The sequence below is a fragment of the Pan paniscus genome, chromosome 3 (assembly GCF_029289425.2).
Source record: "Pan paniscus chromosome 3, NHGRI_mPanPan1-v2.0_pri, whole genome shotgun sequence".
Taxonomy (NCBI): domain Eukaryota; kingdom Metazoa; phylum Chordata; class Mammalia; order Primates; family Hominidae; genus Pan; species Pan paniscus.
The window spans coordinates 62,438,475-62,463,951 of NC_073252.2; the positions used below are offsets into that span (position 1 = coordinate 62,438,475).

The 25,477-nt window shown below is 36.3% G+C and overlaps 1 protein-coding gene across 2 annotated transcripts in view; it reads left to right on the forward strand.

The window, feature by feature from the left end:
* CENPC (centromere protein C) overlaps window positions 1–25,224 on the forward strand; it is a 269,756-nt gene extending 244,532 nt beyond the window's left edge. For both annotated transcript variants that reach the window (XM_063603799.1, XM_034958721.3), the window contains one exon: window positions 21,794–25,224. The gene's annotated coding sequence lies outside the window, so the exon portion shown is untranslated. The remainder of the gene's footprint in view (window positions 1–21,793) is intronic.
* Window positions 25,225–25,477: the final 253 nt, after the last annotated feature.

Here is a 25,477-nt window from a genome sequence, read left to right on the forward strand (position 1 = left end):
GATCTCACTATATTGCCCAGGCTCGTCTTGAACTCCTGGACTCAAGAGATCCTCCTGCCTCAGCCTCTCAGAGTGTTAGGATTACAGATGTGAGCTATCGTATCCGGCCTAAGCTGAGTCTTTCTCAGTCTCTCTTTTTTTTTTCTCCTCTTACGTGAGACAGAAACTTGAAGTCCGTCTACTTTTTATATACTATTTTTTCTTGCAAAACACATTCATGAACATTTAATTTGATTAAGATATATTTTTAGGTTAAAGATTTTTAAATAATGAGTTACAGCCCAATTTGTTTATAAATCATATTTATTTGCTAGTTTGTTTCATAATTCTGAAGTTTAATCTTTCCTATGTAATTTTCTAATTTAATCCTAATTTCTAAAAATTTTGTGTCCAAGGTGTTTCTTCTGGAAAATAAGAAACATAAAGTTTTTGGCCTTTTTTCAAAGAAGCACTGATTTTGACATGTACTCTTGGATGCTTTTCTGGTGTTTTTCTGGCATTTCAGTCACTTTTCGGGTGTTTTTGCTTTATGCATTTTGCTTTCTCCAATATCTATGCGTTAAAGTGGGTGTAGGTGTGAATGTATGGTTTTGTGTTCCTTTTCTAGTGTAGGCATTTTATTGTACTATGTAATGCTAGTATACAAAAAGGTATTTTTATTAAAACCTTAATATTAGTAGCAAACTGTTCCAGTTATCTATTACTGTGTAAAAGCAACAGCCATTTTCCCGACATAGTGGCTCACATCTGTAATCCCAGCAGTTTGGGAGGCCAAGGTGGGAGGATTGCTTGAGCCCAGGAGCTCAAGACCAGCCTGGGCAACATAGTGAGACCCCTCAACATGTATATATTATATATATATAGTTTTTGATGTATTTGACAGTTTTGAGGAGTACTGGTGAGGAATTTTGTAGAATGATTTTTCATTGGAATTTGCTAATATTTTTCTCATTATTATCCTGGGGTTATGAGATTTTTAGGAAGAAGATCACAGAAGTAAAGTGCCATTTTCATCACATCATTTTAAGGGTACAAATTATCAACATGATTTGTGATTACTGATGTTCACCTTGATCACCTGACTGAGGTAGTGTTTGCCATGTTTCTCTAAGGTAAAGTTAACCTTTTCCCTCCTCCTTTCTATACTGTAGTCTTCGAAAGGAAGTCACTGTGCAGCCCATATGTAATGAGGCGGGAGTTATGCTTTACCTCTTTGAGAGTGGAACATTTATTTATTTTATTTTATTTTACTTTAAGTTCTGGGATACATGTACAGAACATGCAGGTTTGTTACATAGGTATACTTGTGCCATGGTGGTTTGCTGCACCTATCAACCCATCATCTAGGTTTTAAGCCCCGCATGCATTAGTTATTTGTCCTAATGCTCTTTCTCCCCTTGCCCCCCACCCCCAACAGGCCGCAGTGTGTGATGTGAGAGTGGGACATTTATATAAATTATTTGGAATTCTTCTGTAAGGGAGATTAGTCCTTCCTCCCATGTTTGCTTACTTATTCAATTATTTATTTATTCAGTATGAACTCTTGGATATTTGTTTTATACTTTGAGTTATAACCCAGTAGTACTTTATTTTCTTGCTCAAATTGTTCTAGCTTTGGCTATTGGGAGCTCCTCAGGTGGTTCCTGTGTTCCTTTGACATATTCCTATTATTGTGACATGTTTACCTGCTTGCTTGTTTTTTAGCACTTCCTTACTTTCTGGCACTTCAAGATGCCCTAGGCTCATCGTCTATATTTTTTTGTCCCAGTCCTAGAATTAGCCATTTCTCCAAGAAGCTCTGGTTCCTCTTGTTAGAGAATGGTATTAGAAGACAAAATTTGTGTGCTAGATATACTCTGGGCATTTTGCTTCTAGAGTCTCTCAGCTTATAAAACAAAGTGTAATATATTTGGGTATACTAATCTGAATACATACACATATTATAACATTTCTATATGTAATCAACTCAACTGAGCTAAAACATGAATTACTACTAATGACTCTAATCCATTCTCATATGGACCATTCTAGCCTCCTCACCTTGCTTACCTGTAAATTCCCACTCCAACTGTAAGAAACCTGGCTCCCACTATCCATCACTGATTTATTTATTTGTTCTATTCCAGTATGCTTGTGCAGTCATGTGCTGCATTTTGGTCAATGATAGACCACATATGCAACAGTGGTCCTGTAAGTTTACAATGGAGCTGAAAAATTCCTACTGCCTACTGATGTTGTAGCTATTATCATGTAGCTTGATGCATTACTCGTGTTTGTGATGATACTGGTGTAAACAAACCTACTGCTCTGCCAGTTGTATAATATTATAGCACATACAAATACAGTACATACTTGAAAGGTGACTATGTTACTAGTTTGTGTATTTATTATACTGTACTTTTTATCACTGTATGACAGCATACTCCTTCTACTTATTAAAAAAAAAAGTTAATTGTAAAACAGCCTAAGGCAGAGCCTTCAGGAATTATTCAAGATGAAGGCATTTGTATTAGTCCGTTCTTGCACTGCAGTAAAAAAATGCCCAAGGCTGGGTAATTTATAAAGAAAAGGGGTTCAATTTCACAGTTCCACAGGCTGTACAGGAAGCATGATGGCTTCTTGGGAGGCTTCAGGAAACTTTCAATCATGGCAGAAGGTGAAGGGGAAGCAGGCATGTCTTACGTGGCCAGAGCAGGAGGAAGAGAAGGGAGTGAAAGGTGCTACATACTTTTAAACAACCAGATCTTGCGGGAACTCACTATTGCAACTTCATCTCCAAGGGGGATGGTGTTAAACCATGAGAAACAACCTCTATGATCCAATCACTTCCCATCAGGCCCCACCTCCAACATTGGGGATTACAATTCGACATGAGATTTGGGCAGGAACACAGACCCAAATCATGCCATGTGTCCTTGCCCAAATCTCATGTAGAATGGTAATCCTCAGTGTTTGAGGTGGGGCCTGGTGGGAGTTAATTGGATCATGGGGGCAGATTTTGCCCTTACTGTTCTTGTGATAATGAGTGAGTTCTCATGACATGTGGTTGTTTAAAAGCCTCCCCCCTCCACCTCCTTTCCTCCTGCTCTAGCCATGTAAGACATGTCTGCTTCCTCTTCACCTCTGCCATGACTGGGAGTTTCCTGAGGCCTCCCCAGAAGCCAGTGGGCTTCCTGTCCAGCCTGCAGAACTGTGGGCCAGTAGAAACTCTTTTCTTCATAAATTACCAAGTCTTGGGTATTACTTTATAGCACTGCAATAGCAAACTAATATAGAAAATTGCTACCTAGTTGTGGGTCATTACTATAAAGATACCTGAAAACGTGGAAGAACTTTGGAAGTGGGTAACAGGCAGCAGTTGGAAGAGTGTGTAAAGCTCAGAAGAAGACAGGAAGATGAGGGAAAGTTTGGAACTTCCTAGAGACTTGTTAAATTGTTGTGACCAAAATGCTGATAGTGATATAGACAATAAAGTTCAGGCTGAGGAGTCTCAGATAGAGATGAAAAACTTATTGGGAACTGGAGCAAAGGTCATTTTAGTTATGCATTAGCAAAGAGGTTAGAGGCATTGCGCCCCTGTTCTAGTAATCTGAGAAACTTTGAACTTGAGAACAATGATTTAGGGTATTTGGTGGAAGAAATTTCTAAGCAGCAAAGCATTCAAGATGTAGCCTGGCTGCTTCTAACACCCTATGCAAAACTGGCACTTATATTTAAAAGGGAAGCAAAGTGCAAAAGTTTGGAAAATTCGCAGCCTGGCCATGTGGTAGAAAAGAAAAATGCATTTTCTGGGGAGGAATTCAAGCCAGCTGCCAAAATTTGTATAATTAAAAGGAAGGCAAGTAATAATAGCCAAGACAATAAGAAAAAGGCCCTGAAGGCATTTCAGAGAACTTCCTGGCAGCCCCTCTGTGTCAGTTCATTCTCACACTGCTATAAAGAACTACTTGAGACTGGATAATTTATGAAGAAAAGAGGTTTATATTGACTCACAGTTCTACAGGCTGAAAAAGAACCATGGCTGGCAGGCCTCAGGAAATGTACAATCATGGCGGAAGGGCAAAGGGAAAGCAAGCATGTCTTCACATGGTGGCAGGAGAAAGAGAAAGTGAAGGGGGAAGTGCCACCCACTTTTAAACCATCAGTTCTTGTGAGAGCTTACTATCATTAGAACAGCAAGCAGGGAATCTGCCCCATGATTCAACCACCTCCCACCATGTCCGTTCCCCAACATTAGGAATTACAGCATTGCCAATGTTTGGCCAGGCCCAGTGGCTCATGCTTGTTATCTCAGCACTGTGGGAGGCTGAAGTGGGAGGATCATTTGAAGCCAGGAGTTTGAGACTGGCCTGAGCAACATAGCAAGGCCCCATCTCTATTAAAAGGAAAAAAAGAAGAAGGCATTTTTATTATAGGAGATGACAGCTTCATGAGTGTTATAGCCCTTGAAGACCTTTCAGTGGGACAAAATATGGAGGTGGAAAACAGTGATATTGATGATGCTGACCCTGTGTAGGCCTAGACTAATGTGTGTGTTTGTGTCTTCATTTTTAATAAAAAGGTTTAAAAGGTAAAAAAAAATTAGTAGATAAAAGCTTATAGAATCAGGATATAATGAAAGAAATTTTTTATAGTGTTACTATGTGTTTGTGTTTTAAGTGTTACACAAAAGAGTCAAAATTTTTTTAAAATTAAAAAGTATATAAAGTAAAAATGTTGCAATAAGCTAAGGTTAATTTTATTATTGAAGAAAGAAAAAATGTTTTTATAAATTTTGTGTAACCTAAATGTATAGTGTTTATAAACTCTACAGTAGTGTACAGAAATATTCTAGGCCTTTACATTTACTCACTGCCCACTCACTGACTCATGTAGTGAGTCAGTCTTGTGAGCTCCATTCATATTAAGTGTTCTATACAGGTATACCACTTTTAATCTTTTTTTTTTTTTCGGAGTCTCACTCTTGTCGCCCAGGCTGGAATGCAATGGTGCGATCTCGGCTCACTGCAACCTCTTCCTCCCGGGTTCAAGCGATTCTCCTGCCTCAGCCTCCTGAGTAGCTGGGATTACAAGTGCCCACCACGACACCTGGCTAATTTTTTATATTTTTAGTGGAGATGGGATTTCACCATGTTGGCCAGGCTGGTCTCAGGTGATCCAACCGCCTCGGCCTCCCAAAGCACTGGGATTACAGGCTTGAGCCACTGCACCCGGCCCATTTTTAATCTTTTATGCTGTATTTTTATTGTGCCTTTTCTGTTTGGATATGTTTAGATGCACAAATACTTACCATTGTGTTACAGTTGCCTACAGTATTCAGCACAATATCATGCTGTACAGTTTTGTAGCCTAGGAGCAATAGGCTATATATACCACATAGCCTTGGTGTGTAGGAAGCTGTACATCATAGGTTTGTGTAAGTATGCACTATGATGTTCACATAATGATGAAATCATCTAATGAAGCATTTCTCAGAATGTATTCCCTTTGTTAAGTGATGCATGACTCTACAGCTGTTTCAGAGTTGTTAACCTGTACCTCAATGGGAAACAACGTTATCAGTTTATGTTCAGTTTGTTTTGTCTTTGGAATTTCAGACTCCACTCATTTCCAGAGTTACTTGGGTCAGCATCCTTCTTCTCTTCCCCATTCAGTGAGGTTGTTTTATACTTTTGTAATACAGTTAGATTGTTTTGTCATATTCTACATTCCATACTGGGATATCCTGACTTCCTAAATAACTTCATGAAAATTTGTATACATTAGCCTTCACTGTTTATACTGTAAATGTCTATGGATTTTTATAAATAGTGTCATGTACCAATCATTACAGTGTCATATGGAATAGTTTCAGTACTTTAAAAATCTGTGTTTTTCCAATTTAACTAACTTCTCCTCTGCCTGAACCTCTGGCAAAGACTGACCTTTTCTTGATCTGTGTTTTACAGAATGGTCTGTGTTTTACAGAATTTTTTTTATTTGTGTTTTACAGAATGTCATATAATAGAAATCATATAATATATAACATTTTCAGACTGGCTTATTTCACTTAGAAAAAATGCAATTAAGTTTCCTTCATTGCCTTTTTGTGACTTCACAGATCATTTCTTATTTGTTTCAAAGACTTTATTTTTTAGAGCAATTTTTGATTCACAGCAGAATTAAGAGGAAGGTACAGAGATTTCCCATATACTTCCTGCCTCTACTCTCTTGTTATTAATATCCCCCAAGAGAGTGGTACATTTGCTACAATTGATGAACCTAGATTGACACATCATTGTCACCCAGACTTCATAGTTTACATCAGAGTTCACTCTTGATATTGTACATTCTCTGTGTTTGAACAAACGTATAATGACATGTATTCACCATCACAGTATTATACAGAGTAGTTTTACTACACTAAAAATCCTCTATGCTCCACGTATTCGTCCCACCTTCCTTCCTAATCCCTGGCAATCACTGATCTTTCTACTGTCTCCATAGTTTTGCTTTCTCTGGAATGTCATATAGTTTGAATCATCTAGTATATGACCTTTTCAGATTGATTTCTGTCACTTAGTAATATGGATTCATGTTTCCTTCATGTTTTCAAAGCTTGATTGCTATCTTTTTATTGTTGAATAATATTCCATTGTCTAGAAGTACCACAGTGTATCCACTCACCTGCTGAAGGACACCTTGGTTGCTTCCAAGTTTTGGCAATTATGAATAAAGCTGACACAAACATCCATATGAAGGATTTTCCATAGAACATAAGTTTTCAATTCCTTTGATAAATACAAAGGAGTATGATTGCTGCACAGTATGATGAGAGTATATGTAGCTGTGCAAGAAACTGCCAAACTCTCTTTCAGAGTAGTTGTACCATTTTGCATCCCCACCAGCAATAAATGAGTCTGTATCTGGGTTCTTGTTTTTTTGTATCTACATGGCCAATTGTTCAAGCACCATTTGTTGAAAGACTTCACCAATACTACATTACATCGAATACTGTAGCTTTACAATAAGTCTTGAAGTCAGCTTGTGGTAGTCCTCCAACTTTGTTCTTTTCCAATATTGTATCAGCAATTCTGAGTCTTTTGCCTCTGCAAATAAACTCTAAAATTTGTTTGTTGGTATCCACAAAATGATTTGCTGAGATTTTGACTGGGATTGCCTTGAATCTGTAGATTAAGTTGGGAAGAACTGACATCTTGACAATGTTAAGTCTTTCCATTCATGAACATGAAATTTTCTTCATTTATTTAATTCTGTTTTGATTTCTTTAATCAATAGTTTTGTAGTTTTCCTCATATAGATCCTGTACATATTTTGTGAGATTTGTACCTAAGAAATTCCTTTCTTGGATGCTAATGTAAATGGTATTCTCTTTTAAACTTCAAATTCCACTTCTTTATTACTAGTTAGTATATAGAAAAGGGTTTGACTTTCGTGTGTTAACCTTGTATTCCACACCCTTGCTGTAATTGCTTATTAGTTCCAGGAGTGTTTTTGTTGATTCTTTCAGATTTTCTACATAGATGATCATTCATCTAAGAACGAAGGGTTTTATTTATTCTTCCCAATCTGTATACCTTTTTTGTCTTTTTATTGTTTTATTGCATTAGCTAGGACTTCCAGTAGGATGTTGAATAGGAATAATGGGAGGGGACAACATGGCCTTCTTCAAAATTGTAGTGGGAAGTGTACAGTTTCCATTAAGTATGAAATTAGCTTTCTGTTTTGTTTTTGTTTTTGTAGATCAAATTGAGGAAATTCCTATAAGAACTCTATCTAAGTAGAGTTTGTGTCTTGCAGCTCTCTAAGTTGTACCCTCTTGTTATGACACTGAAGCCCTTTTGTGCTGTTGAAAAGTTGTACCCTCTTGTTATGATACTGGAAGCCTGTTTGTGCTGTTGAAAAGGAAAATATTTTATAATTTTATGATTGTCTCCATTTATTAGTGGGCATTTTATTTGCTTTTTTCTGGGTCATATTGCATTTCCTAAGACTTCCAGTGTGATGTTGAAAAGTGATAGTGAGAGGGGGTATTCTTACCTTGTTCCTATTAGCGGGAAAGCTTCAAATATCTAATTATTAAGTATGACGTTAGCTGTAGGTTTCTTGTATATATCATTTTAAAAAATCATTTCAACTTTAATTTAGATGTAGAGGGGTACATTTGCAGGTTTGTTACATAGTTATATTATTGCCCAGGTACTGAACATAGTAGCCAGTAGTTATTTTTTCAATCTTTGCCCCCATCCCTCTCTCTCTCCCCAGTGGTTCCCAGTGTCTATTGTTGCAATCATTATGTCCATGAGTACCCAAAGTTTAGCTTCCACTTATAAGTGAGAACATGTGGTATTTGATTTTCTGTTCTTGAGTTAATTTGCTAAGGATAATGGCCTTCAGCTGCATTCATATTGCTGCAAAGGATATAATTTTGTTCCTTTTTATGGCTGTGTAGTATTCCATGGTCTATATGTATCACAGTTTCTTTATCCAATCCACTGTTGATGAGCACCTAGGTTGATTCCATGTCTTTGCTATTGTGAATAGTGCTGTGATAAACGTATGAGTGCATGTGTCTTTTTGCTAAAACAATTTATTTATTTTTTTGATATATACCCAGTAATAGGATTCCCGAGTCAAATTTTAAGTTCCTTGAGAAATCTTCAAAATGCTTTCTACAGTGGCTTAACTAATTTACATTCCCACCAACAGTGTATAAGCTTTCTCTTTTCTTCACAGCCTCACCAGCATCTGTTGCTTTTTGACTTTTTAATAGTAGCTATCCTGACTGGTATTAGATGATATCTCATTATGGTTTTGATTTGCATTTCTCTGATGATTAATGGTGTGGAGCATTTTTTCATATGTCTGTTGGCCACTTTTATGTCTCTTTTTGTCTCTTTTTGAGAAGTGTCTGTTCATGTATTCCACCCATTTTTAACTGGGATTGTTTGTTTTTTCCTTGTTCAATTATTTAAGTTCCTTACAGAGTCTGAATATTAGACCTTTATCTGACACATAGTCTGTGAGTATTTCCTCCCATTCTGTAGGTTATCTGTTTACTCTGCTGATAGTTTCTTTGGCTGTGCAGAAGCTCTTTAGTTTAATTGCATCCCACTTGTCAGTTTTTGTTTTTGTTGCAGTTGTTTTCGAGGACTTAGTCACAAGTTTTTTCCCTAGGCTAATGTCCAATATGGTGTTTCCTAGGTTTTCTTCTAGGATTCTTTTGTTTTTTTAATTAGAATGTATTAAATATTTTATTTACCCAACTTACAGTTTGCAAATAATCTGCCCTTCTCCAAAAACACTCTAAAACTTCCCTTAGCTATCAAGACTACTTCTACTAATAATATAGAAATATTATAACTAAGGAAACTGGGTGGAGACCCAGGGCTTGAGTTAGAATGCAGATTCTGACATATGATAAACACCAGGTTAAAGGATATTACTAGTTCTCCTATATGTAAATTAAGAGAGCTTTTGTGGGCTGAAGTGGCAACATAATGATTATGTAATACTGACTTGAAAGGAAAACGTACCCAAGGTTCCAGAAAATGTCTTACTGCATTTGACATGTAATCTACTCATAAACTGGAATATGACTGCAATAAAAATCTTTACAATAAGGATAAATATTATAAAAGGCTATATTTCAAATTGCACACAAAATTTTTGAAAGTAAAACTAATGTGGTAAGATAATTTTTTCTATCAGAAGTACTTTCAATACCCAGAGTTTTCCAAATACAAAAAAAAGTTGCAGTCATATTTTAAATATAACATCTTTAACATCAAAGTATTTTTTTTGGTCCCATAGTAAAAAAGAAAACCATGCTTTTGAAATGTTACGTTTTATATATTTCCAGGATAACCACCAAATTCACTTAGCATGTCACCATACTTGAGGAAAATCAATTCCTAAGATTAAAGAAAAAAAAAAGTCTGGGTTATACAGTTATTTCCCACTTACATCAAATTAAATTTAAAATTAAACTGCCAAGTTGAAGTTCCTGGAGGGTATTCTCCTTGCTCATTCATAAATGTCAGCCCTAGCTGAATTATCTTTAACAAGTCTACATTACACCGCAATAGTTGGTATTGATAATCAGCATTGCTCCTGAATTCTCCAATGGGTTTTGCAACCACAGCTGGAAACTCGTGTCCATAGCAACGTAATTATATTTTCGGATAACCTGATGAATTTTCTTCATCTCTTCATCCAAGTTGCAAGCCCAAACTTCACAAATTCTTTGGCTATGATCTACAGTCGCCGCTGGCATAGTGAGGGCACAAGGGAGTCTAGATGCCAAGCATCAAAATGTTATACTTGATTGAAGATTTGTTTCATAAAATATTTTATCCTTTATTTATGTACTTGTGTCGCTGAGCTCGCGCTCCTCCTCCTCCTCCTCGCCATAGAGACAGCAGCCGGCGGCGGTGGCGGTGGCGGTGGCGGTGGCGGTGGCGGTGGCGGTGGCGGTGGCGGTAGCGGCGGCGGCAGCGGGTGCTCCCTAGACACCTCTCGCCCAGCGAGGGGAAAGGCGAGCAGGAGCTGCGCTGCACCGTGCTGCGCCGTCGCTTTTCACCTCTTCTAGGATTCTTATAGTTTGAGGTCTTACATTTAAATCTTTCATCCATCTTGAATTAATTTTTGTATATGATAAAAGGTAGGGGGTCTAGTTTCATTCTTCTGCATGTGGTTAGCCAGCTATCCTGCACCTTTACTGAATAGAGAGTCCCTTTCCCATTGCTTATTTTTGTCACCTTTGTTAAATATCAGATGGCTGTAGGTGTACAGCTTTATTTCTGAGCTCTCTATTCTGTTCCATTGGTCTATGTGTCTGTTCTTGTATAGTACCATACTATTTTGGTTACTGTAGCCTTATAGTATAATTTGAAGTTGGGTAATGTGATGCTACAGGCTTTGTGCTTTTTGCTTAGAGTTGCTTTGGCTAATTTTTTCTAGTTCTGTGAAAAATTGTGGTGATAGTTTGATAGAAATAACATTGAATCTGTAAATTGCTTTGGGCAGTATAGCTATTTTAATGATATTGATTCTTCCAAACCATGGGCATGGAAAGTTTTTCCATATGTTTCTGTCATCTGTGAATTCTTTCAGCAGTGTCTTGTAGTTCTCCTTGTAGAGATCTTTCACCTCTTTGGTTACATGTATTCCTAGGTATTTTATTTTACTTTATTTTATTTTATTTTGCGGCTGTCGTGAATGGGATTGTGTTCTTGATTTGGCTGTCAGTTTGAACATTATTGTTTTATAGAAATGCTAGTGATTTTTGTAAAATGATTGGATATCCTGAAACTTTCCTGACATTGTTTATTAGTTTCAGGATCCTTTTGGAAGAGTCTTTAAGAATCATATTGTAAGCAAGAGACATAGTTTGAATTTCTCTTTTCCTATTTGGATACCTTTTATTTCTTTCTCTTGAATACTCAGCTAGGACTTCCAGTTTTTTGTAGATATCCTTTATCAATTTGAGGAAGTTCCCCTCTATTCCCAGTTTATTGAGGATTTTTTTTTAATCATTAATGGGTGTTGGATTTTGTCAAATGCTTTTTCTGAATCTATTGATAAAATCATGTGACTTTTTTTTTTTAGCTTGTTGGTGTGATGGGTCACATTAGTTGATTTTCCAGTGTTGAATCAGCCTTGCATACCTGGAATAAATCTCACTTGGTCATGATGTATAATTTTTTAAACACATTGTTAGATCAGATTTGCTGATATTTTGTTGAGGATTTTTGAATCTATTTTCTCTTCAGATTCTGTGAATTTTGACAGATAGTGTCTTTCAAGGAATTGGTTCATTTTATATAGGTTATCAAATTTTGGGGAGTAGAGTTTTTTTATTGTATTCTTTATTATGCTTTTAATGTCCATGGGCTCTTTAATGATGTGCCATCTTTCATTTCTGATATTAATAATTTGTATCTTCTCATGTTTTTCTTAGCCTGGCTAGAAGTTTATCAATTTTATTCATCTTTCCAAAGAACTATTATAGCTTTTGGTTTTATTAATTTTCTCTATTGATTTTCTGTTTTCAACTTCGTTGATCTCTGTTCTATTTTTTATTACTTTTTTCTGGTTACTTTGAACTTAATTTGCCCTTCTTTTGCTAGTTTTCTAAGGTGGATGTTTAGGTAATTAATTTTTTATTTTTAGTTTTTTTAATTTATGCATTCAGTGCTTTAAATTTATCTTAAGCACTGCTTTCACTGCATCTTGCAAAATTTTGACGTTGTTTTCATTTTCATTTAGTTCAAAGTATTTTTAAGTTTCTCTCAAGATTTCTTCATTGATCTGTGTATTGTTTAGAAGTGTGTTGTTTAATCTCCAAGTATTTTGGGATTTTTCCAGCTCTTTCTCTGTTACTGGTTTCCACTTTAATTATATTGTGCTTGGAAAACAGACAATGCATAATTTCTATTCTTTTAAATTTGTTAAGGTGTATTTTATCACCCAGAATATGATTTATCTTTGTGAATGTTCCGTGTGATCTTGAGAAGAATGTGTATTAGGCTGCTGTTGGATAAAGTAGGCTATACACGTCTGATATATCCAGCTGTTTGATGGAGTTGTTGAGTAAAACTGTATCCTTACTGATTTCTGCTTGCTGGATCTGTACATTTCTTATAGAGGGATGTTGAAGTCTCTCACTATTAGTGGGCTTATCTTTTTTTTCACTAAAGTTCTATCAGATTTTGGCTCATGTGTACTCCGTTGTTAGGCACATACACATTAAGGATTGTTATATCTTCTTGGAGAATTGACGCCTTTATCATTATGCAATGATTATCTTTATCCCTGATAAATTTCCTTGGTCTAAAGTCTATCCTGTCTGAAATCAGTATACTTTAAATCTGTATGTGTTTTTATATTTCAAGCGAGTTTCTAATAGACAACACATGGTTGGTTCTTGTTTCTTGATTCACTCTGACAATCTCTGACTTTTAATTTTTGTTTTTTTTTTTTTTTTGAGACAGAGTCTCACTCTGTTGCCTAGGCTGGAATGCAGTGGTGCGATCTTGGCTTACTGCAACCTCTGCCTCCCGGGTTCAAGCAATTTTCCTGCCTCAGCCTCCTGAGTAGCTGGGATTACAGGCACACGCCACCATGCCTGGCTAATTTTAGTAGAGACGGTTTCACCATGTTGGTCTGGCTGGTCTCAAACTCCTGACCTCATGTTTCACCCGCCTTGGCCTCCCAAAGTGCTGGGATTACAGGCAATCTCTGACTTTTAATTGGCGCATTTAGACCACTGGCATTCAAAGTGATTATTGATATAGTTGGATTAGTGTCTACCATATTTGTTACTGTTTTTTTACCTGTTGTCCCTTTTCTTTGTTTCTATTTGTTTTTCAGTTTTCCATTTTTATTTTTATTATAATTTTTGACTTTCAAAGTTGTCTTTATTATTTTTATTTGTACACATTTATGTTGTTATGTGAAATTTTTTTATGTGTTTATAATGTGTAGTGATCAAATCGGGGTTTTAAGGTGTTCCGCACCTGAGTACAATACATTTTTGTATAACTATAGTCACCGTACTCTGTTATCAAACATTGAATTTATTTATTCTAACAGTATGTTTTTATCCTTTAACTCACTTCTCTTCATCCTCCCCCACTTATCTATCTTTCCACTTTCTACCTTTATGTGATCAAATTTTTTAGCTCCCACATATTAGTGAGAACATGCAATATTTGTCTTTTTGTGCCTGGCTTATTTCACTTAAGAGAATGACCTCCATTTCCAACCATGTTGCTGCAAATGACATGAGTTCACTATTTTTATGGTTGAATAGTATTTTGTTGTGTATGTGTGTATACATACACATATCTGTACACATATATGTGTATGTATATATACATGTACATCTGTATATATATATGTATATCTGTACCACTTTATCCATTCATTAGTTGATAGACACACAGGTTGATATCTTTGCTATCAGGAATAGTGCTGCAATAAATGTGTAAGTACAGGTAACCCTTTGATATATTGATTTCTTTTCCTTTGAGGAGATACCCAATAGTGGGATGGCTGGACCAAATGGACTCTATTTTAGTTTTTTGTGAAATCTCCGTAGTATTTTCCATAGTGGATGTACTAGTTTACATTCCCACCAACAATGTATAAGAGTTCTCTTTTCTCTGCATCCTTAAATGATCGATTTTTGTCTTATTTCTCCTTTATTTTTGAAGGATAATTTCACAGGGTACGGAATTCTAGGTTAGTAGTTTTTTGTTTTTTGTTTTTTGTTTTTGTTTTTTTGCTAAACACTTTAAATATTTCACCCTACTGTCTTCCGGCTTGCATAATTTCTGAAAAGGCAGATGTAATTCTTATCTTTTCTTCTCTATAAGTAAGGTGGTCTTTGTGGGTTCTTTTTCTTTACTCTTCTATTTGCTTTCAGGATGTTGTTGTTTTGTTGTTGTTGTTGTTGTTGCCTACAGCACTTGGTATTTCCTAATGGTTTCCCATTCAAGTACTAGCCAAACCCAATCTTGCTTAGCATTTTTTTTTTTAATTTAAGTTCTAGGGTACAAGTGCACAACGTGCAGTTGTGATACATGTGCCATGTTGGTTTGCTGCACCCATCAACTCGTCATTTACATTAGGTATTTCTCCTAATGCTATCCCTCCCCCTGCCCCCACCCCCCAACAGGCCCTGACGTGTGATGTTCCCCACCCTGTGTCCAAGTGTTCTCATTGTTCATTTCCCACCAATGAGTGAGAACATGCAGTGTTTGGTTTTCTGTCCTTGTGATAGCTTGCTGAGAATGATGGTTTCCAGCTTCATCCATGTCCCTGCAAAGGACATGAACTCATCCTTTTTTATGGCTGCATAGTATCCCATGCTGTATATGTGCCACATTTTCTAAATCCAGTCTATCATTGATGGACATTTGGGTTGGTTCCAACCCAAATTCACAACTTTGCTATTGTGAATAGTGCCGCAATAAACATATGTGTGCATGTGTCTTTATAGTAGCATGATTTATAATCCTTTGGGTATATACCCAGTAATGGGATTGCTGGGTCTATCCCATTACTAGTTCTAGTTATTTCTAGTTCTAGATCCCTGAGGAATCCCCACACTGTCTTCCACAATGGTTGAACTAATTTACACTCCCACCAACAGTGTAACAGCATTCCTATTTCTGCACATCCTCTCCAGCATCTGTTGTTTCTGACTTTTTAATGATTGCCATTCTAACTGACATGAGATGGTATCTCATTGTGGTTTTGATTTGCATTTCCCTGATGATCAGTGATGATGAGCATTTATTCATGTGTCTTTTGGCTGCATAAATGTTTTCTTTTGAGAAGTGTCTGTGCATATCCTTTGCCCACTTTTTTGATGGGGTTTTTTTTTCTTGTAAATTTGTTTGAGTTCTTTGTAGATTCTGGATATTAGCCCTTTGTCAGATGGGTAGATTGCAAAATTTTTCTTCCACTCTGTAGGTTGCCTGTTCGCTCTGATGGTAGTTTCTTTTGCCGTGCAGAAGCTCTTTAGTTTAATTAGATTCCATTTGTCTATTTTGGCTTTTGTTGCCATTGCTTTTGGTGTTTTAGTTATGAAGTCCTTGCCCGTGCCTATATCCTGAATGGTTTTCTTCTAGGGTTTTTATGGTTTTAGGTCTAACATTTAAGTCTTTAATCCATCTTGAATTAATTTTTGTATAAGGTGTAAGGAAGGGATCCAGTTTCAGCTTTCTACATATGGCTAGCCAGTTTTCCCAGCACCATTTATTAAATGGGGAATCCTTTCCCCATTCTTGTTTTTGTCAGGTTTGTCAAAGGTCAGATGGTTGTAAATGTGTGGTGTTATTTCTGAGGACTCTGTTCTGTGTTCCATTGGTCTATATCTCTGTTTTGGTACCAGTACCAAGCTGTTTTGTTTGCTGTAGCCTTGTAGTATAGTTTGAAGTCAGGTAGCATGATGCCTCCAGCTTTAATCTTTTTGCTTAGGATTGTCTTGGCAATGCAGGCTCTTTTTTGGTTCCATATGAACTTTAAAGTAACTTTTTCGAATTCTGTGAAGAAAGTCATTGGTAGCTTGATGGGGATGGCATTGAATCTATAAATTACCTTGGGCAGTATGGCCATGTTCACAATACTGGTTCTTCCTATCCATGAGCATGGAATGTTCTTCCATTTGTTTGTGTCCTCTTTTATTTCATTGAGCAGTGGTTTGTAGTTCTCCTTGAGGAGGTCCTTCACATCCCTTGTAAATTGGATTCCTAGGTATTTTATTCTCTTTGAAGCAATTGTGAATGGGAGTTTACTCATGATTTGCTGTTTGTCAGTTTTTGGTGCATAAGAATGCTTGTGATTTTTGCACATTGATTTTGTATCCTGATACTTTGCTGAAGTTGCTTATCAGCTTAAGGAGATTTGGGGCTGAGATGATGGGGTTTTCTAAATATACAATCATGTCATCTGCAAACAGGGACAATTTGACTTCCTCTTTTCCTAATTGAATATGCTTTATTGCTTTCTCTTGCCTGATTAGCTTTCAAGATCAGATAAGATCAAGCACATTCAGGGTGGTATGGCCATAGACCAGGATTTTTTCTCTTTATCTTCCATCTTGTGTAGTTTGAAAATGATGTGCCTAGGTGTAGGGTTTTTTGCTTTTCATTTTTTTTTCTTCATTTATCCTGCTTGGGTTTTTTCTGAGTTTCGAGGATCTGTGGATGGTGTCTGATACTAATTTGAGGAAATTCTCGGTCGTTGTTTTAGATATTTCTTTTGTTCCTTTCTTTCTTCTTTTTCTAGAAATCCCATTACATGTTATACATTTTGTAGTTGTCCTACACTTCTTGGATATTATATATATATATTTTCAGTCTTTGTTCTCTTCGCTTTTCAATTCTGGCAGTTTCTATTAAGATATATTTCAGGTCAGAGACTCTTTCTTCAGCATATCCAGTCTGCCAGTAAGCCCATCCAAGGCATTCTTTATTTCTTTTACAGTATTTTTTTTTATCTCTGGCATTTATTTTTGGTTATTTCTTAGAATTTCTATCTCTGCTTTTATTGCTCATCTGTTCTTTCATGCTGCTCACTGTTTTCATTAGAGCCCTTAGCAACCTAATCATAGTTGTTTTAAATTCCTAGTCTAATAATGTCAACATCTCTGCTATATCCGAGCCTGGCTCTGATGCTTTCTCTGTCTCTTTAAAAACTGTGGTTTTTGCCTTTTAATATGTCTCGTAATGTTTTCTTGGTAGCTGGACATAATGTATAGAATAAAAGTAACTGCAGTAAATAGGCTTTTGGTAACATGTGGTTAAGTGTGGGGAGGAGGAATCATTCTGTAGTCATTTGAATAGGTCTCAGTCTTCTAGTGAGCTTTTGCCTCTGAACTTTGAACTTCACACGTATTTCTCAGTTTCCACCTCCTTCCCCTTAGGTGGGAAAGGATGGCTAACATGGGCTGGCACTGGGTATTTCTCTTCTTTCAAATGAAACACTAGAGCTAGTTGCAGTTGAATATTTCCCATCCCCCATTAGTTAGACTTTGGTAAAGCCTCAGCATGTTAGGGTTTGGTTAACTAGTTTCTCCTGTGCGAAAACCTTGTTAAGAAGAACAGAATGCTCTGGCATATTTCAAAATGGTTTATTTTTCCCTCCCTCTGCAAGAAGCACAGGCTGATTTTTTATTCTCTGATATTCACCGTGAGAACCTGGTTGAGTTCCTGGAGGTAAAACTCAAAAAAGTGTGGGGCCGTCAATGATTGGCTAACTGGCCTCCCACTGGAGTTTTATCTCTCAGACTTTTCCATACTGAGATTTCAGCAATTCATCAGTTATAGTTAAGGTTTCCCTACTTCACCACTGGTTCCCCTGGTGAGTTTGTATTTGTGAGTTCTGCTACAGCAAGCTATGGCTGTTGGTCTCTCCAACTTGAGGTGCAGTGGTTTGCCCTGTGACCCCAACTCTCTGTTATATCTCAAAGGAGTCATTGATTTCTGTTTGTTCAGTTTTTTACTTCTTAGGATGAAATGGTGACTTCCAGCTCCTTATGTGCTGGCCTGGAAACTGGAGGTCAGTCATTCCTTTGTTACTGATAAATAAAATTCCATTGTATGAATACATCTTTATTTTCTTAGCTGTTCACCCACTGAAGGACATTTGCTTGCTTCTAGATTTTGGCAATTATGAATAAAACCATTATAAACATTTGTGTGCTGGTTTTTGTGTGACTGTATGTTTTCAACTCAATTGGGCAAAAATTAGGAGCACAATTCCTGGATTGTATGCAGGACTATGCTTACTTTTAAAGAAACTGCTAAACACTGTTTTGTAAAATCACACCCTAGGCAAATTTGCAATGAAGAAACAACTTGCCTCTATTTTTCCCTTTTATGTTCTCAACCCATTGTTTTATTGTTGCTTTCACTATTGGCATCCCTCTTTCACTTATAAAAACCCTTGTGATTACATCAGCCCCAGTTGAGTAATACAGGATAATCTCTTCATGTCAACATCCCTGCCTTAATCGTATCTGTAGAGTTCCTTTTGCTGGGTTCTGGGATTAGTATGTGGACATCTTTCGGGGGAATGTTATTCTATCTGCCACAGAAAACTACTCAAACTATTTTAGGAAGAAAGGAAGAACTTAATAAGAGAATATATGGGTTTCTTATAGGAATCAAGGCCAGGATTGTTATTGAATCTCATGAGGCGCTGAAACCCATGTCTGAAAAGTTATCAGGAACTAAGACAACACCTCTCTTTAGGAGGCATCATGGTCTTTGATTTCTGGTTCTATTTAAAAATCTGCTTCACCATCTTTTTCTTTGTAGACTGATATTTTTGGCTTCTTCATATGCTTCAGAGGTGACCCTGTAGAGTTCCAGTTCAAAGTTTGACAGATTCTTTCTTTGTTCCAATTTTATACTTTCTGATGAAAAAATATGCCGGGCTTGGTTTGGATTAGGTTCCACTCTTAACACAGCTGAGGATGTGTGTATGGGTAGGCTGGAATGTAGGTTGTACCAAGCTAGCATAATACCAAAATAGTTTTATTTTACTAAAATTATATTCTCTCTCTCTCTCTCTCTCTATATATATAGTATATTTATAATACATGAATATATATTTTTAATTTTGTAAGCAAAATGTCCAAAATGTATTATAGTGCAATAGTTAAAACCATGGATTCTGAAGCCATATTTTTAAAGTTCTATTCCTAGTTCCACCACTGAGCTGTGAGATCTGGGGAAACTAAAATTTTTGTGCCTTAGTTACATCATTTATTAAATGACAATGATAATAGTGCCTTCTTAGAGAATTATTATGGGGTCTAAATAAGAGCAGTGCCTGGCATATAGTAAAGGCTATATGAGTATTAACTCTTTTAGGGCCATTTAGGAAATCTAGAAAATATAAGAATATATATATTTCCATGTTAGTAATGTCTTTAAATAGTATGTATCAATTATCTATTGCCACAATAATGCTGTGTAACAACTGCTGAACTTCAGTGGCATTTAATGTTAAACATTTACTTAGCTTATGAGTCTCTCGGGCTTGGTTAATTTGTGGTTGGCTTGAATGATCTTGACTGGGTTTGCTTATTTGACTGTGGCCAGCTGCTGGTTGTTGAGGTAACTCTGCTAATCTTGGTTGCAGTCACTCACATCTAGAGATCACCTGGTATTACCTCATCTAAGATAGCTTTTCCTGGATGACTGAGACAACTTGGCTGTTCTGTATATCTTTCCTTTTCTAGCCGGCTAGTGAGCTAGACAAGGCTTGTTTGTTTGGCAATGGCAGGAACAAAAAAGCAACAAGCAAAAATATTCAAGGTCTCTAGAACCTTAGACTTACTGTATTGGCCAAAACAAATCACCACCTTCCCACCCCAAATTTTAGCAGGGGTGAGAAGGTGGGATAGACTTTACCTCTTTGGAAAGAGGAACTGCAAAGTCACATAGCAAAGGGCATGGGTACTACGTGGTCTAAATAATTGGACTCTTGTAAGCAATTTATTACATGGCATTTAATTTTCTTGTTGTAGATATTCAGATTTTTTTTCATTAAATATTTTATGGATAATGATGGGATATTAGAAAATAACTGATTTTCCATGTTTATCTAATGTATAGTCACTTTATTAAACTTGTTAATTTGATAAACTTTCAGCTTTTAAAGATTTATATAATATAAATTCAGAATATAAATTATTTGCAAAATGTATATATGTGTGTACATGACTGAAATGTATATTTTTTATTTTATGAGTTACACCTTTGTGTAACTTATAATTTGTATTTTATATTTTAATTCTGTGGCCAGAATTTTAAGAACACAGTTTTATCACTGATTTTTAAAGTAATACATCTAATTTTACTTTTTTAAGTAAGATACTGTTTAAGATAAATATTCTTAAATATTCCTTGCAGTGTTAAGTAAATATTCTTTTTGTGTGTGTGTGTTTTTTTAAAGATTTATAGTTAACCCTTCAATAATGCAGGAGTAAAGAGCACTGATCAACCAAACAGTTAAAAATTTCCATATGATATGGTTTGGCTTTGTGTCCCCACCCAAATGTCATGTTAAATTGTCATTCCCAATGTTGGGGAGGGAATTGGTGTGAGGTGATTGGATCATTATGGTGGATTTCCCCCTTGCTGTTCTTGTGATAGTGAGTGAGTTCTCATGAGATCTGATGGCTTAAAAGTGTGTGGCACTTCTTCCTTCTCTCCCTCTCTTCTGCCACCATGTGAAGATGTGCTTGCTTCCACTTCACCTTCTGCCATGGTTGTAAGTTTCCTGAGGTCTTTCAGCCATTCTTCCTGTACAGATTGTGGAACTGTGAGTCAATTAAACCTCTTTTCCTCATAAATTACCCAGTCTCAGGTAGTTCTTTATAGCAGTGTGAGAATGGACTGATATAGCATAAAACTTTTGACTCCTCCAAAGCTTAACTACTAGTAGCCTATTGTTGACTAGAAGCCTCACTAATAATATAAACAGTAAAGTAACACATTTTATAAATTATATGTGTTATATACTACATTTTTACAGTAAAGTAAGCTAGAGAATATAAATGTTACTTAGAAAATCAAAATGAAGAGAAAATATGTTTACTGTTTATTAAGTGGAAGTGGATTATTATAGAAGTCTTCATCCTTGTCATCTTCATGGTGAGTAAAGTGAAGGAAGAGGAGAAGAGGAGGGGTTGGTCTTGCCATCTCAGGAGTGGCAGGTGGAAGAAAATCCGTGTGTAAGTGGACCCATGCAGTTTAAACCTGTGTTGTTCAAGGGTCAACTCTATTAGGAAAGTGGGTCTAAACATTAAGTTATGTCAGAGTTCTTGGCTTATATTAAGAAGTTTAATAAGTAAAAGGATCACAAGACAGTAATTAGCATATGAAGTTGACTTACTCCTTTCAACCAAATTTTTTTAAGTTTCTTTGCCAAGTATAAGATAAATGAAGATAAGAACAATCTCTAAGACTTCTTCAGTGGGCTTCTACGTGTACACTGTTACAATTCAACTCTCCCAGGCCTCATCTTATTCTTATATGCCTACCTGTTCTAAAACTCATAGGCAGTTATTTTTGGGGAATCCTGATTACTCTGTAATAGGGCCAAAACATATAGAACATATGCAAAAAGAAAACAATGGTGGTTTCCTTATTTGACTATTGCTCTTTTTCCTCCAATGGCCTCTTGTTGTTAACAGTATGCAACCAAACAAAAGGTTTTTCCTCTCAGCAATCAATCTTCTTAACATGGTGCATTTTTTTTTTTATAGCAGCAGCAAGATTTATTGTGAAGAGTGAAAGAGCAAAGCTTCTGCAGCATGGAAGGGGATCTGAGTGGGTTGCCCTTTTTTTGGAGCACCAGCAAGATTTATTGTGAAGAGTGAAAGAACAAAGCTTCCACAGTGTGGAAGGGGACCCGAGTGGGTTGCCCTTCAACATGCTGATTTCTAAAGTCCATCAAAGTTAAGGATTCAAGAAAATAACAGTTATGACAGGAATATGCTATGAAACTCTGAGCTGTCATTGGAGGTGGATTTCTACCCAATGAAGGATTAAGTTTTAGATCTGACTCCTATGAACAGACGCTTTTTTTTTTTTTTTTTTTTTGCCTAAGAGAATCCTGCTCACGAAAGCAGAAAACACAGGTTACAAATTACTGAGACTATTTTTTTTTGGAGGATTTATGTAGTATAAGATATCTATCTTTCAGCATTTGAGCATTTTCTTCCTTTGGCAACTTCCTAATCTTACTAGGAAGATTATTAGTATTAGTCTGTATTCACACTGCTAATAAAGACATAGTGGAGACTGGGTAATTTATAAAGAAAAAGAGATTTAATGGATTCCCAGTTCCACGTGGCTGGGGAGGCCTCACAATCATGGCAGAAGGCAAAAGGCCCATTTTACATGGTAGCAGAAAAGAGAAAAATGAGGTTGGGTGTGCGGTGGTTCACGCCTGTAATTCCAGCACTTTGGGAAGCCAAGGCGGGTGGATCACTTGAGGTCAGGAGTTCAAGACCAGCCTGGCCAACATGGTGAAACCCCATCTCTACTAAAAAAATACAAAAATTAGCCAGGTATGGTGGCAGGCGCCTGTAATCCAAGCTACTTGGGAGGCTGAGGCAGGAGAATTGCTTGAACCCAGGAGGCGGAGGTTGCAGTAAGCCAAGATCATGCCATTGCACTCCAGCCTGGGAGACACAGCAAGACTCCATCTCAGAAAAAAAAAAAAAAAAAAAAAGAGAAAAATGAGAGCCAGGTAAAAGGGGAAAACCCCTTATAAAACAATCAGATCTTGTGGGACTTATTCACTACCATGAGAACAGTATGGGAGAAACTGCCCCCATGATTCAATTGTCTCCCACTGGGCCCCTCCCACAACACGTGGGAATTATGGAAGCTACAATTCAAGATGAGATTTGGGTGGGGACACAGCCAAACCATATCACTTACCATAAATATTTGATGGTTAGGATAAATTTTCTTCCCAGCACAGGGTGGGCATTCAAAAGCAATGTTTCAGATGATTCAAATGTTGGTAAGAGGAAGAGCATGTTTTTTGTAAAACCAGTTTTAATAAGTTGTGCCAGAAGTTTACTACAATTAAAGGGGTTGTAAAAACAATATTTTGATAAAGGATAATTTCAAGTGTTTGCTTTATTGTGTTTATTTGCATAGTTTAGATAGTCATGTTGCCTGATGAGCCAGATGAAGGGAAAATTTTAGATATCAAATGTTCACTCCAAGGAATTGTTAGTAGTCTGGAAGACATAATTTAGCAAATGATAGATGCTGAAACTAAAAATATAGTTATTTTAATATTTTTCTTCTGCCATATGATTTAATTGCAACCAATTGTAGCTCATGTGCAGATGCTTAATTTCATTCAATGATTCAAAAATATTTATTGGACACCTACTATCTGATGATTAAATTAGATAACTAAATGTTTTTATTAAAAAAAAGTGCTGTAACAATGCAAGGTGATGGTCATCAGTTGTAACAAATGTACCACATTAATGCAAGATGCTAATAGTGGGAACTGTGTGTGTATCAGAGAAAGAGGTTGCATACTAGAACTCTGTACTTTCCTCTCAATTTTTTTTGTATATCTGAAACTACTCTAAAAAAGTCTCTTAAAAGAAAGCAAGGTAATTTTGTTGTTGATACTGAATGTAAGGTACAGTATCACAATATTATTTAACTTTAATAATTATGACTGCTAGCTAAAAGAAGATGGAAAATGTTTAAAACACTAACCCAGAGGTTTCTGGTTCAGGTAATAGATTAAGTACCATAATTTGAAAGAAATTCATTGGGTCCTGAGGCAGGTTTCTGGTTTGGGTGGATCCTGAGAAAGAAGTAGAATAGATCTTGGGGTCCTTCAAAATAATACAGAGGAAAATTAAATGGATAGGGTGTTGCACTCATGGGTACAAAAGGCTAAAGCACTTTGACTTCAGAGTAAACCCCTCTTTATTTTGTCAAATGGTAGCCTTGTCTGCCTGTTGGTCTGTTCCCAGGCCACCTATCTTACAGGGAACTCTGCCTGTTGACAAGTGTCATGCCTTTCTATGAAGCCTACTCTCTTCTTCAAAAGGATTGTTAGGGAAACAGGACAACCAAACTGCAGATGCAACTCACACAGGAGGAAAAAGAATAGAATGGAAGAGACAGATCAAGATGAACAGACGGAACAACCAACACCTGGATGAAAAAGAAACAATTTAGGTAAGAGAAGAGAATTTAAAAAAAATTAAAATTCTACTTAGTGTCTTCAGGAGTATTAAAGAAGTTGGATCCATAAAACAAAGATGACTACTAAACAAAAAGAAGCAATTAGAAGATACAAAAGAGTTCTTGGAAATGTAAATATTCAGTATACATGCTAAATATTAGAAAGAACACAGTTGAAAAAAAGATCGGCAATCTGAAAGATAAAGTCACAGAGAGAGAGAAATAATAAAATAAATAGATGAGAAACATGATGGAAAAGTTAAGGGACATGGTAGATTTAGTAGGTACAGCATTCATAGAAATCACATAAGGACACACTTGAGGGAGTGGAAAGGAGAAAATGATGGAAGACAATTTTTTTTTGAACTGAAGATAGAAAGATTTCTTTAGATTGAAAAGGTCCCCTAAGAGCCAAGAAGAAAAATAAAATCTAGCATAATTTTGATAACAATTCAAACTCTAATGATAAAAAGGAAATCCTAGAAGCTTTCAGAGACAAAACAAGATCATTACAAAGGAATAAGCATCGGCATTGGGAGCACTTCAGCAATACTGGTAGTATAACAGTTCTTTCCAAGCTTGAGATAAAAATGATTTCAAATCTTGAATCTGTAACCAAACAATCAAGTCATGGTAGGATAGGTTGTCAAAATGAAAAGATTCAGAAAGTTTACAACCAATGGGCACCATGTGAAGAAAACTGAGAATGTGCAAGGTAAATACAGAAGATACTGGAAACAGTAAGGACCAGGATGACCCAGGTGACACAATTCTTTAGCTGTTACTGTACTTGATTTTACAAGAAAAATACTTATGTGTTCATTACAATTACATTGTAAGGGCTGTTTGTTTTTAGTTTTAAAAATGAACCTAAGGCCCAGAGAATATAATTTTAGGTACTGATCATAATGTAAACTATTATAAACAATGTAAGAAATCATAACAATAAAATTTCAATTTAAAATTCTTGTAGTTTGTCATTAAATTCACTGGTTCTGTGTGACTTTCTCCTATGGCCTATGTTGGATAGATAAGAGCCAAGTGTTATCCATTCAGATTGCTTCAATCATCATCTCTTCCAGATAAATGCTGAATCAGTATTTTCAGCTCAAACATCACTCTTAGACTCCAGCTTATATTTTAGACAGCCAGCTGAATGTCTTGCTCTGGGTGTCCTACCAGAATAGCAAAATTCAACATGTCTCAGTCTGAATCCA